This window comes from Mchenga conophoros, linkage group LG22 (genome assembly GCF_057382185.1).
Source record: "Mchenga conophoros isolate Kocher_MC1m ecotype Shallow Benthic linkage group LG22, M_conophoros_male_GT1.1, whole genome shotgun sequence".
NCBI classification, from domain to species: domain Eukaryota; kingdom Metazoa; phylum Chordata; class Actinopteri; order Cichliformes; family Cichlidae; genus Mchenga; species Mchenga conophoros.
Genome location: NC_140546.1, coordinates 15,741,796 through 15,755,896, shown reverse-complemented (window position 1 = coordinate 15,755,896; position 14,101 = coordinate 15,741,796). Strand labels below are relative to the sequence as shown.

The following is a 14,101-nucleotide window of genomic DNA, read 5'->3' as shown; positions in this document are numbered from 1 at the left end:
GCTTCTATGCTCACAGCTACAGCTGTGTGCTTAATACGAGCATATAGGGAAGTCCCATACATCTGACAGGTACAAGAGTAGAAAAAACCAAACCTTTAGCGCAGTCAGGGGTCACCTGTACATGCATTAAACTTGTTGTTTGAAGCTGTTCAATGCTGAGCATCACCACTGCAACAGTCTACATGCCAGAAAATAGCAAAAAGCAAATAAAGAAGAATGTTCAGACTTACTGCTGTGAATAACAAGCATTACCTTGAGCTGATTGTTACCAGACAAACAAAAAGAACTGAATTCAATTACTTCTTTAAGATCAGGGTCACAGCACGTAGGTCTATGACCTGCTGCTATGGATTAATAATTCACTGATGTGGTTTTCTGTTGGAGGAAGTGAGTAAATGATGGTCTGGGGGCTTTAGGGGCTCCTGAGCTGTTGAACACTTTATCGAATTTGTAATGTAGACACTCATAAACACAGTATCTTCCTTAAGTGTACTTCTTATTCACTTTGGGGAGATAAAAGCTGGTTATCACAGAGGCTAATCTGGATACTAATGCTCCTTATCAGTCAACAGGCTTCCTGTTGGGATTCCTAGTTTGGGCTGCTCATGCTGCTCTACAATCTTTGTTACAGCACATTACCACAATGCATGCACTAAGATCGGTTTATTTATATAGGCCACAGTCTTTACAGTCTATAGAACTTCTATCTTTGGACCTTCAGTTTACATAAGAAAAATAAAAATCTTCCACATTTCTAGTCCACTACACACGTAAACAGAGAAAATAAACAGGCTGACAGTATAGACAACATCTCTTGCTCTCAGGAGACTGCTGCATGTGTTTTAGTCAAATATACAGAGAGGAGGCTAGAAAAGAAGGCAGGCACTTCTCCTACACTCTTAGTTTTCTCCATCTTTGTGAGATTTTTCCTGTCATCTAAGGATGGAGGCCCTCAGCTGTTTTTTTCCCTTTTTCTTGGCTTTGTTTGTTATTCACTATTTGAGTCACTGTTTGGCTCTCCCTGGTGCCGTGTTATGCCGACATAGTTTAGGTTCACTTGCCCCCTCACTCGGGAGGGTCACTGCAAATGACTGCAAAGTTGTTATGAGTGATCACTTTTGATCCTGTGATGAAAAGTGTCTTTACTAACGGGAGTTTTCTCCATCAGGGTGACAGTGATCCAACCTGCATAGCTCGAGGTGTCACTGAGTGGTTCAACGAGTATGAAAATGATGCAAATCCAGTGCCCTCGCAATGCCCTGTGTTACAAGATGTCAACCCATCTGAAAGCTCTTAGAGTGTTATAAACACCAGTCCTCAGCAACACCATCATAAAAACACCAAATGAAGATTTTTAAAATTTTGGGTTTCAACATGGACTATTTTTACATTTTTCTGAAAACTTGGGAAATTTGTGTGTAGCAGTATTTTTGTGCCTTGTGCCAGCTGTCAGACAAATGCAGCCACTATGAAAATGAGCAAAAATGAGAAAAGAAAATCAAAGCTTGAAACACAATTTCATACAAGCAACACGTGTTATAATTGCTTGGATTTTTTTATTACAGAGTTATGCTTCAAAGTATAACAAATCTGTAGAAGAAGCTTGCAAAGCTGGCATCTTCTACCTCCATCCTGATGGTAGCATGTATTCACTACAAAGAGGATGTGTTGCATCACTTAGGATTTGTCGTCCATTTCCCCAGCAGGACTCACAAAGTTGTGTCATACTGTTTTGCTGGTGACCTGCAATCTTACTGCCCATATTTACAATTTTATTTAGTTTGTTCTTATTAACTACAGACAGTGAAACAGTACTGTGCAAAAATCTTGAGCAACCCTCTATTTCCTTACATTTTGCTTCCAAGGAGCCAGACTTTCTTGTAATTTTTAAGGCCAACATCCAAGGAAGAGCTGCGAATGTCCTTCAAGGAGCCTGGAGAACGATTCCTGAAAACAGATAAATTACAAGAAAGCTTGCCTAACAGAGTTCAGACTGTGCTGAAGAAGAAAGATGGTCACACCAAATACTGGATTTTAAACTATTAACTCAGTTTTTTTTGCCTTATATACTTTAGTTCCATGTATGTTTGCACCTATTTCCCATTTAATAAAACAAATGAGGGATGGCTCAAAACCTTTGCACAGCGCTATACATTCATTAGTATATAGACTACATAAAACACGAGATGTAACACTGCCCAAGTGTTAGCAGTAAAAGTAAATAATACTGCAACACTTAACACACTGTGGTCTATCTGTCAAAAATGACTTGACCCATCTGATGGTTGTGGTGGTCACCCTTAACTGTGACCTTTGCATTAAGATATTATGTTGTAAGTATAACCATAGAAGATTGCTAAGACAATTTGTTATCATCAAGACTCTGATCAAGACATATATGTTGGTCTGGGTTTGTTTTTTTTTCCACCAATCTGATCAAAGAGTAAATGTAAATATTCTACCAGATGTCAGAGGAGCTCACTACTTTTCTGTGGTTACATCACTTATAATAGCAGGTTTTCCTGGATTTCATTCGCTATGCTCCTGTCTGATCCTCTGAAGAGCCACTGGAGTCATGCAGCACTTCCTTCACTCTCTTTTTTATAAATCAGATTTTTTTAACCAGTTTATCTATGATGGCTTAAAAGGAATATCTGGAACACTGCAGCCGAAAACTAAAGTCTCAGGTCTTCTTTTGGAGAAAAGATTAATAGTAAAAAAATGCATACAGCAGAGCACTGTATTGTACATACAGACTGTCATTCTAACATTTTAGTGCAAACATAATGTTTTTGGCCTTCTAAAAGCATGTGAAATAATCAAGGTATAAAAGTTATGAATTATTAAAAGATAATGAAGATTTATTCTGGCTGTCCTGTCAGATGCTTTTGCTTTATGTTGGTTTATGTTCATTTGTTTTTGTTTATTTGTTGACAGCTGAGTCCTAATGCTGTGGTTTTTATCTTGTGAAATCACTTCTGAGCTATGAGATTTTTCTTTTTGTAGAGTGGCACATTTATGGGTGCATTTATCAGCGAAAATACATTTATGAAAAACACAAACTCCCTGCAGTAATATAGTGAGGGCAGGCTGGAGGAGCATATTATGTTCAGAGTTACCTAATGGTGTCATTTGTTTGGGCCTCATTACTCAGAGCAGGGAACCGTCCACCGTGAGGAGAAAGAGCATGCAGGCAGAAAAAGAAAATCTGAAATGTGCCGGGCTGTCTCTTTCTTTGTCTGAGACCATTTTCCAGTAAAACTGGTTTTCAGGATTTTGTCTTAATACTTTTGTCTCCTGACATCTTGAGTAAATTACTTTTTACTGTTTTTCAAACTATTAAATTAAAATATGCACTTACCTGCCTCTTTGTTCGAAACACCTGACTAACTGCGTTATTAATGCAAATGTCTAATCAGCCACATGGCAGCAGTATAATGAATTTAGTGATGTTTGTGTTTGATGAAGATGATCTGTTGACGCTCAAACTCAAACATGTCCCTTTATATTGTCCTTTATAACCACAGTGCTCCCATCTTCTGATGGCTGCTTCCAGCAGGATAACGCGCCATGTCACAAAATCTCAAACTAGGTTCTTGTACATAACAATGAGTTCACTGTACTCAAATGGCTTCCATAGTCATCAGATCCAATCCAATAGAGCACTATTGAGATGTGGTGGAGAGATTCACATTATGGATGTGCGGTCAACAAATGTGAAACAACTGTGTGATGCTGACACTTCAATATGGACCCAAATCTCAGAGGAATGTTTCCAGCACCTGGTTGAATCTTTATTATGAAGAATTCAGACAGTTCTGAAGGCAAAAGGGGCTCCAACGCAGTTTAAGGTGTGCCTATTAAATTGTCAGGTGAGTATATTTAACAAGATAGTGGTACTTAGGGGAAATGAAAGGATTGCTGAAGTTATTTCGGTTCATCCTGAAGGGGACATGAATATCATGGAGTAGCAGTGGGGCTCGTACCAGATGTTTATTAACAATATATTTATGTAATGATGAAATAAAATAAAAAATCTTACTGTTTTAATAAGTAGGCATGATCATTTTTCACATGTCAACGTGTGATAGTAATGTTTAACTTCAATCCTAGCTGATTTAGCTCAATACTAATCACAGCAGATACCTTAAGTACAGTTAAAAAGTAATTGCCTGGTTCCTGATTTCTTAGCTTTTTTGCATATTTGTGGCACTTAAATGTTTCACACCACCAAACAATTTTTAATAGTTGATAAAGATAACCCAAGTAAAAAGAAAATTTAGTTTTTAAATGATGATTTTATTTATTAAGGGAAAAAAACCTATCGAAGCCTGTGTCAAAAGTAATTGCCCCTGAAACCTAATGACTGACTGTGCCACCCTTGGCAAAAAAAACTGCAATCAAGTGTTTGTAATGACTGACAATGAGTCTTTCACATCTCTGTGGAGGAATTTTGGCCCACTCTTCCTGTTTTAATTCAGCCACATTGGAGAGTTTTCAAGCATGAAGATCATGTTTAAGGTCATGCCAAAGCCTCTCAATCAGATTTAAGTCCAGACTTTGACTAGGCAACTCCAAAACCTTTGTTTTTCTTTTTTTGAGCCATTCACAGGTGGACTTGCTTGTGTGTTTAGATCATTGTCCTGCTGGAAAACCAAAGTGAGCTTGATCTTTAAGGCATGAACTGATGGCTGCACTATCTCCTTCAGATTTTCCTGGTAGAGAGCAGAATTCACAGTTCCAGCAATTACAGCAAGTCATCCAGGTCCTGAAGCAGCAAAGCAGCCCAAGACCGTCACACTACCACCACCATGTTTCACTCTTAGCGTTAGCGTCATGCCAGGTGTAAGGGGAGTCAAACCTTGCAAAAAGTTAAACTTTTGTCTCATAAGTCCAAAGAATATTTTCACCAAAGTCTTAGGGATCTTTTTGGTCAGCAGTGGTTTTCTTTTTTTCTTCTTGGTGCTCTTGGACTAATTTGGTAAGCTGGCCACTCCTGTGTGGGTTGTTCCAAGTTTTCTCCATTTGTGGATAATGGCTCTCACTGTGGTTCACTGGAGTCCCAAAGCCTTAGAAATGTGACCCTTTCCAGGCTGATAGATGTCAATGATTTTGTTTCTCAGCTGTTTCTTAAGATCATGGTATGATGTGTTTCTTTCTGAGATCTTTCCTCAATTGTCAGACCGGTTCTATTTTAGAGTCTTATTGATTCAGTAGGTCTGGCAGTAATCTCTGGGTGTGGCTAAGAAATTGAGCCTTGCTTTCCAAAAATGTGGTTAGTCACATTTAATTCATAATTTAACAAGGGGACCAGCTACTTTTTCAAACAGGGCCAGGTAGGCTTGGATATTTTTTCTCCTTGATAAATGAAATAATCATTTAAAAACTGCATTTTGTATTTACTCGTGTTATCTAAGATAAGATAAGATAAGATAAGATAAGATAAGATAAGATAAGATAAGATAAGATAAGATAAGATAAGATAAGATAAGATAAGATAAGATAGAACTTTATTAATCCCTCGGGTGGGTTCCTCTGGGAAATTCGATTTCCAAAAAAGCACAGCACCGACAGAAGTTACAGAGTTATACACACACACATATATATAAATACAGAGACAATATAAATAAAATATACGAAGGGGATAAATAGAATAAATAGGAATAAAAATAAAAATACAAGTGAATTGCACATTTCAAGTATTGAGTCTATTGCACTGTTGACTATTAACAAAAGTATTGCACAAAAGGTATTGTACAGTGAGGTGAAGAGGCACTACAGCTTAGTTGTTCCCCCCTCCTTTGTCCTCCTGTCTCCCCTCCCTCTCCCCTCCAGAGAGGAGTTAAACAGTCTGATGGCGTGTGGGACAAAGGAGTTTTTAAGTCTGTTAGTTCTTGTCTTTGGGAGAAGCAACCTGTCACTGAACAGACTCTTCTGGTTGTTAATGGCCGTGTGCAGAGGATGCCCAGCATTGTTCATAATGTCCATCAGTTTCTTTAATGTCCTTTTCTCTGCCACTGTCACCAGAGTGTCCAGCTTCATGCCGACCACAGAGCTAGCCCTCCTGATCAGTTTCTCCAGCCTGGATGAGTCCTTCTTTGCTGTGCTGCTCCCCCAGCACACCACAGCATAGAAAAGTACTCCAGCAACCACCGACTGGTAAAACATCCTCAGGAGCTTCCTGCAGATGTTAAAAGACCTCAGCCTCCTGAGGAAGTACAGTCGGCTTTGGGCTTTTTTATACAGGTACTCTGTGTTGCATGACCAGTCCAGTTTATTGTCCACCCACAGCCCGAGGTACTTGTACTTGTTGACCACCTCCACCTCCTCCCCCTCTATCTGAACCGGCAGTGGACCTGCTCTAGACCTCCCGAAGTCCACAACCAGTTCCTTAGTCTTTGAGGTGTTGAGTTGCAGGTGGTTTGTGTGACTCCATGCGACAAAGTTCCTCACCAGACTTCTGTACTCCTCTTCCTGATCATCCCAGATACACCCCATGATGGCTGTGTCGTCTGCAAACTTCTGAATGTGGCATAATTCAGAGTTGTAGCAGAAGTCAGAGGTGTACAGGGTGAAGAGAAGAGGGGACAGCACAGTTCCCTGTGGGGCTCCTGTGCTGCTGACCACTGTGTCAGACGTGATGTCCTTCAGCCTGACGTACTGTGGTCTGTCGGTGAGGTAGTCGGAGATCCAAGCCACCAGGCAGGGGTCCACCTCCATCCTGTTCAGTTTTTCTTGAAGCATACAGGGCCGGATGGTATTAAAGGCACTGGAAAAGTCAAGAAACAGGATCCTGACCGTGCCTTTTCCCCCATCCAGGTGTGAGTGGGCTCTGTGTAGGAGGTACAGGATGGCATCCTCCACTCCGACACCCGCCTTGTATGCAAACTGTAGTGGGTCCTGGGCATGTTGTACCTGTGGTCGGAGGAGGTTGAGGAAGAGCCGCTCTAGAGTCTTCATAAGATGTGACGTCAGTGCCACCGGTCGGAAGTCATTCAGCTCATTGGGCCGGTTCTTTTTGGGGACCGGGACGATGCAGGATGTCTTCCATAGGGCGGGCACTCTCCCCAGTCGCAGACTGAGGTTGAAGACTCGTTGTAGCGGCTCCCCAAGTTCAGCAGCACACGCCTTTATCTTGATCTAATATTGAAAATTGTTTGGTGATGTAAAACATTTAAGTCTGACAATGATGCGAAACACTAAGAAATCAGGAAAGCAAATACTTTTTCACAGCAGTACATTCAGTATGTCCATGTATGTTTGCACATTTTCCATTTTCCTAGGAAAATATAAAGGAATAAAAGGTGGCTCAAGACTTTAATCTTTATTTTTCTTTGTACTGACAAAATTGATCAAACTGATGGAAAATAAATCTAAAGACACCTACACCGTGGTTTTATTTTATTTTATTTCACAACACTATTTTTAAAACGACATCTTTTTTTGTGTCAGGTGACTAAAATGTTTTCACCCCTAGGTTAAGTTTTGTCACCTATAACAACCTTGGTGTGGTTGCGTGTTGATATTTACATTGGTCTTGTTTTCCATAAAAACAGGCACCTCATATTTCTATGCAACAGAACCAAGAATTGCACCTATTTCTCATCACAGCAATTCAATCTAAATTATAGCGAGTACTAGAGAATACCCTTGTGAATAGCCTCCATGCTGAAATGAAATCATGAAAGAGTAACATGATGGCAGAGTGGAGTGTGTGTGGGAGGGAGAGAGGTGTGTGTATGTGTGCGTGTGGGCGGCGGAGTGGGGCAGACCTGCATGGAGAGCACTTTGGCTTGTTTTTGTCATTACCGCGGTGAAAGTAAAGCACATTTCCAGGCATGCTGATGGGATAAGATGACCCCCTCCGGTAAACTCAGATTATATATATGGAGACGCGCTTGTCAAACAATAGGCTGCCTTGTTATGGTGGCCTTTGCTCAGGTTGCACATGTGAACACTATGGCTTGTTTACAGCGTGTACTGCACTGTGCGCACGCTCAAATATTTGCTGAAAACTCATGGATTTATAACCACACATTCGATTTAGGCTCAAGGACACTTGCAGAGCAGAAGCTGGAGGATCAAACAAGCATCCAAACAATTAACCTGCTCTACCAGTGAATGTGCAGCCACTGTAACAAAAAGTTCAAACAGTTAATCTAAGCTTTCCTTAGCTACTATCGGATATTTAACGGATGCCTACATGTTTTTGTTTTTTTTTAACTTCTTTTGGAGTCCAAAGCCTTTCTACTTCTGAATCTTTCCTTCTCATGCAGCCAGATCTCTCTGCCCTCTGCACTGCATTTCATTTCTTACATCTGTCTCTGGACACTGTTATGCTGCAGACCTTGAGCTTCTGCATTATCCAGGTAGCTTCTATGTGCTCCTCAAAAGCTGCAGGTCATCACAGGATTCCTGCAACCCCCTTTCTGCTTTTCTTGGTGGATTTAAGTCCATTAACATGCTGTCTTTTCTCCATTCGACTTGGGCTCTCTCATCCTCCTGCGGCACAGCTCTTCTGCTTTTCTCCTTGTCCATAGTGATGGTCAGGTCTGTACTGGTTCTTGTTAGATCTGAGCGTGATGCTTGTTTGAAGTTTATGGCTTTGAGTTGAACAATTTATCTCAGCCTTTGATACTGTGTTTCTAATCCAAAATGTTGTTTATGAGGCATATTTCCAAGGTGTCAGTTGTTTTATCTCTGTCATCCTCTATTCCCTGTAGTGCCTCAGCACTGTGTCTGATACAGCATATGTTCTTAAACTAGGACATGAGTTTGCCTAGAAAGGCAGAGGAAAGAAGAAGAAGAAAGATGTGGGCAGCACATTAGTAGAAATGCAGATTTTTTTTACTCTCTAGAGATCCGCATGCACATCAATGTGATCTGACTTACAGGATGAACCTCACCCACTGGTTTGCCACTGGCAGCATATATATTTGCCAACTGCCATGACTGGGTTAACACATTTGTAGGCCCCAGGGCGAAAATTTGCAAATGAGCTTCTGCTGACCTCCTCCTACCTCTGTTCGATGTTTATGTGCTGTTTATGTCACCTCTGAATCGCTCCGCCAGTAAAAAGGTTACAGATTCTCTTACAGCGCTAGCTTTCATGTTTTCAGTTCTTCCTTGAGAGCAAAGGTAGAGACCAAGACAGCTTCATCATCATCCAACCAGACACCAGTGCTTGTGTAAAGTTATAATGCAGCGGCACTTCTGTTATATATTTTCAAATGTAGTCCTCTTTTAAAAGGCTCAACAGCAGTAACATGTCAAGAATAGTAGGTTTCTCCTTATCTGTTCTGAAAGACTTACTTAAAGAGCCTGTCAGGATTTTTCATTGACAAGAACAGGATGGATACGGCTGCCAGCAAGCTAACAAGCTGCTGTTGCTTGCTGCCTGCAGAACTCATTTAAATGAAGCTGGGCATGGTAGTAAGCTGTTTTACACCTGTCAAAGTCAGCACAGAGGATTTTTACTTTTATGTAACAAAGTGCTTAGTCATTATGATTCAAACCCCATGTGTAACAGAGGCTTTCTCTTTGAAGGTGCCACAGTAAAACAACTAAAATTAAAAAAAATATAAGCAAAATTCAAGCAACGTGTATACATTCAAAGGTCTGTAGACCATATAGTATCTGTGCAGGGAATGCGAGAGTCCTTTGCAGTGCAAAGAATGCTCTAATAAGTATTCAGGGCTTTAAATGGAAAGTGGACAGCTGCTGCGCAGGGAGCCCAGGAGGCTTGCATTGCTTAGCAATGACTTTGTGGTAATTTGATTAACTGACATTTAATTCAGAAATATGCATCTCTAAAGAACTGAAATAGCAAGAGCGCTGAGTATTATTGAGGGGCCCTGTGACAGTATAAAAGATGTATGACTCCTGGCTCTGAAAATAAAACCAATGCTGAAGTGCCTTAGACCTGCATTCTTTTAAGTTGCTCCCAGGGGGCGACACTTGCGGTTGCAAAAATACTTATGCAGAGGTCCTCTTAGTTCCCTTCCTCTGTGATCTCAGTAACACAGAACGCAGTCAGTTTTGAATCATTTTGAATAAAACATGAAGTCCATTTTGTAAATTATAGGGGATTATCCAGGATATGCCCACTGGCTAATGCCTTGTCAATCACAAGTCATTAGCCAATGACTTTTCAGATCCACTGTGGAGGCTTAATAACTGGACTTCACAAACCAACAGGTGAATCACAGTGGCTATGTCCACATCTTATACTGTCTTTTGTTAGAACTCAGTATGAAAACATTCAATGCCATGCTTATGTTGTGAAGAAGTGTGGAGATTGGCTGGGGGACTGACATAGGTACTCAAAGGTGATGAGGCCCCTCGGCCCGCTAACGTGTCAGCTTTGCCCTGTAATACTGTACACCAGAAATTACTCTGCACACAGAAGTCCTTTTCTTTCCAATGGATAATTTATTATGTGTACACTTCTTACACATTATAAATATATGCACTAGTGCATGTGTGCTGGGCTATAATATGTAGTCTATACACTCACTGGACACTTTATTAGGCACACATGGATTCAACAAGGTGCTGGAAACACTCCTCAGAGATTCTGGTCCACAATGATGTGATAGCCTCACACAGCTGCTGCAGATTTGTTGGCTGCATATCCATGATGTGCATCTCCCGTTCCACCACATCCCAGCAGCATATTATGACTGTGGAGACCATTTGAGTACTGTGAACTCATTTTCATGTTCAAGACGCCACTTTGAGATGATCTGAGTTTTGTGACATAGTGTGTTATCTTACTAGAAGCAGCTATCAGAAGATGGGTACATTGTGGCAATGGACTGACAGTCAGCCACATTACTCACGCTGTGGTGTATAAATGATGCTTAATGTGATAATCAGCTGCCTGAACAGGTAGAATGATTTCATACTTTCATAGCAAATTCTGAACCTACTGTCTGAATGTTGCAACAGAAAATTGTCTAACTGTGAATTGCAGCGCAGATTGTAGCCTGTTTTATGTTTTCTGATCATTCTCTGTAAAATCAGGATGTAGTATTCCAGCATTTCATCAGCTTTTGAAATAATCAGAACAGCCCATCTAGCACCAACAGCCACCCCACATTGAAAAAAGTCACTTAAATCACATTTCTTCACCATTGTGATTCAATTTCAGCTTCACCAGGTCATCTTGACCATGTGTACATGTTTAAATGCACTCATTTGCTGCCACGTAACTGCCCAATTAGATATCTGTGTTAAGAATCAGTTGAACAGGTGTACCTTATGAAGTGGTCTGTTTTATATATGTATATATCAAATCAAATCACTTTTATTGTCACATATGTCACATATGTCACATATATTATTGTCACATATATCTCACCGATTTCACCACGTGTCCCTTTATTTACTCTTAAACAATACGTGGACATTTCACCAGTCTGATATCATAGCGTCTGGTATACCGTTAGAAAAGAAGCACTTGAGGTGAAAACAATTTAAGCGGTAATTGCCTCACAACATTCAACATTTCCCACTTTGACAGCCTTCACATGCCGCAGCAGGCGGTTATTCGCCGCTAACAGGGCTGTGTTGATTGCAGACGTGAAAAACAAATGGGCTAGCGGGCTCTCTTATGGAAAGCAGGCAGGGCACAGTGGGGCTACAGTGACATTTTCCCCACATGCAAAATCATGCAAAAGGTAAATACTGAGGCGGAGGGATACCAACACTATTGCAGAACATGGCCGTCACCTCCGTCATGTCCTCTCCCGCAGACCGACCCACTCGTCTGCGATTGGACGAGAAGTTTGCACGTCAGCTCCCAATTGGACGAGCGTCACGTCGATCACGTGCTAATGTCAATGACGTCGATCGTACACTGGGTACGCTGTGTCGCCTGGGTGGATAGTATAGTTACATCAACATTAAAGGGAATAAAATGCCGCGGATTCATGTAAATAGAGACTTCGCTTCAGCGCTCATAATTAATGTTTCTTAATTAACACGGGTCACCTCTGGAGCCGGTAGTGGCAGGCCTATTTTCGGTGTTTATCAGCAATATTTCAGGGTAAGTGGAGTGATACATTTCCTTCCTGCGTCTTTTTTCCTTCACACGGGTGCAGACCTGCTTGCTTTATTATTTAAATACAAAAAAGTAATAAGCGAGACTACTGTGTTATATCACACAGATACCCAGTCTTCACGTGAACATGAAATATCCGTGATATGATTAAAAGTAGTGCGTACTCCAGCTCGCCCTGCCGAGTTATATGGAGAGAGTGAGGAAGGTAATGGCTGTCGGTCGGACTCGTAACTAGAAAATTGTGAAATGGCCTGTGTAGAGCAACGTTAGCTCGTCCTTTGCTTTCCATGTTGGCTCCGGTAGTTATGGTGTCCTAAACGGCTGCGTTAGGCTTTTAAAAAGCACGAACCGAGGATCTGACACTAGGTTTTGCCTCCAACATGTCAGATTAGATCCTGTAGGGTACCTGTCTGCCGTCAGTGGGCCTCCTCAGTATCCAGACTCCCATCTGTCATCATGGTTAGACAGTTTGGACTCCTGCACCCACTTTGTTAACAAAAAAGGGGGAAAAAAAATCCACTTTAACCTAATGTGGTCTTCACATACCAGATCTCACACGGTTATTAGTTTAACGCCATTAAGGAGAAAACAGTCCAAGTGCACATAAAGGAGAGCTATTGTTCAAAGCTGTTCACCCTGCTGCTGCATTTTTTTAATTATTATTTTTTAAATTATTTTTTAGCTCTTCACAGGAGCCCGAGGGAAAATATATTTCACTTTCCTGCACTGGTTTACGTGTGTGCAGAACAATGCACATAATATTTAAAAGCGCTAACAATCAGTGGTCACACTACAATGTCCATATTTGTGTGGTCTTTTTTGTTGCGTTGTTTATTAATACTTAAAAGTAATTCCAGTGAAATTGGGGCTCTGATGTGGTTTAGCAGAGAGGCTGGCCCGTGCAGCCATCATTTTTCTGTGCCCTCCTATGGTAGATGCCAGTGCTGCTGGGCTATAAGTAGGCCACTTTGACAGGGTGATCCACCGCTGTGAGGCGTCCCTGCAGATGGATTCATATCAACATCCCTCGGTAGTGCAGACCCACTGACCATCAGCACAGATTTTACACATAATTTCTCGTTTATCGTGATGTGTACTGTATGCTGTGGATTGAGCACAAAATCCTCATGTTTAAATGTTTCAAAATGTCACATTATTATTTGGATTGCAAATGCTTCCCAGTCCTGGTCCTCTGCTGGCCTGGCAGCAGGATCAACATGCTGGCAGGCCAAAAACTTTGCTATCTTCAAGTGAAATATCTGATTAAAATGAGGAAAACAACATTGATATAGAAGCGTGTTGCCACCTCGGGGTTAGGATTTAAGCTGACAATGCTGGTAATGGTTGCCAAGTTGAACGGAATGAAATAGTTTCTTCACAACAACAAATCATTAAGATAGCATCGTGCTCTTAGGTTATGAGCACCCTTTGGGCTGTCAGAATGTAAGCTTTTGTCTCCTAGATGTGGTAAAGATGTGACCAAACAAACAGGCAATGGTGGCACATAAAATTAGGCAATATCCATCCAAATCTAGGAATTTTCCAGTTTTAATAATAATACACAGTGATTGCATGCAAGTTTTGTCCTTCTGACCTGGCTGAAATAGTCCATCCATGTAAGGATAGTTTTAATTTGTTTCCCTTTGTGTTTAGTGTGCCTTGAACTGAAAGCTCATTAAAATTGCAATAATTTTCCACTCAAATAACACCTCATCACATTGAATTTATTAAGGCTTGAGGCAGGTCTAAGAAATTTGGATGTTTTTGCTTTAGAAGCATAATTTGCTAGAGTAATGACATTTCTTTATATCTTCTTACGACTTTATTACTTACATGTCTAATGCTTTTTGCTCTTAAACAGTAATATTAGTTGGAAGGTTTTGGAAGGTCAGACATTGACTTGTTTGGTAAAGTTCATTTAATAGGAAGACACAGTGTAACACTGTCCTAATGCACAAGGGTTTAAACTGGCAACATATGCGAGTCCTTAGTAATATTTTTTCGCTTTTAAAATGACAGTGTCTAGTTAAATCTCGT

The 14,101-nt window shown here is 40.8% G+C and overlaps 1 protein-coding gene across 6 annotated transcripts in view; it reads left to right on the top strand.

The window, feature by feature from the left end:
* The first annotated feature begins 11,853 nt into the window (after nucleotides 1–11,853).
* The window catches only part of LOC146549164 (myocyte-specific enhancer factor 2D homolog), a 32,280-nt gene continuing 30,032 nt past the window's right edge, over nucleotides 11,854–14,101 (top strand). For all 6 annotated transcript variants that reach the window (XM_085263362.1, XM_085263367.1, XM_085263363.1 and 3 more), the window contains exon 1: nucleotides 11,854–12,049. The gene's annotated coding sequence lies outside the window, so the exon portion shown is untranslated. The remainder of the gene's footprint in view (nucleotides 12,050–14,101) is intronic.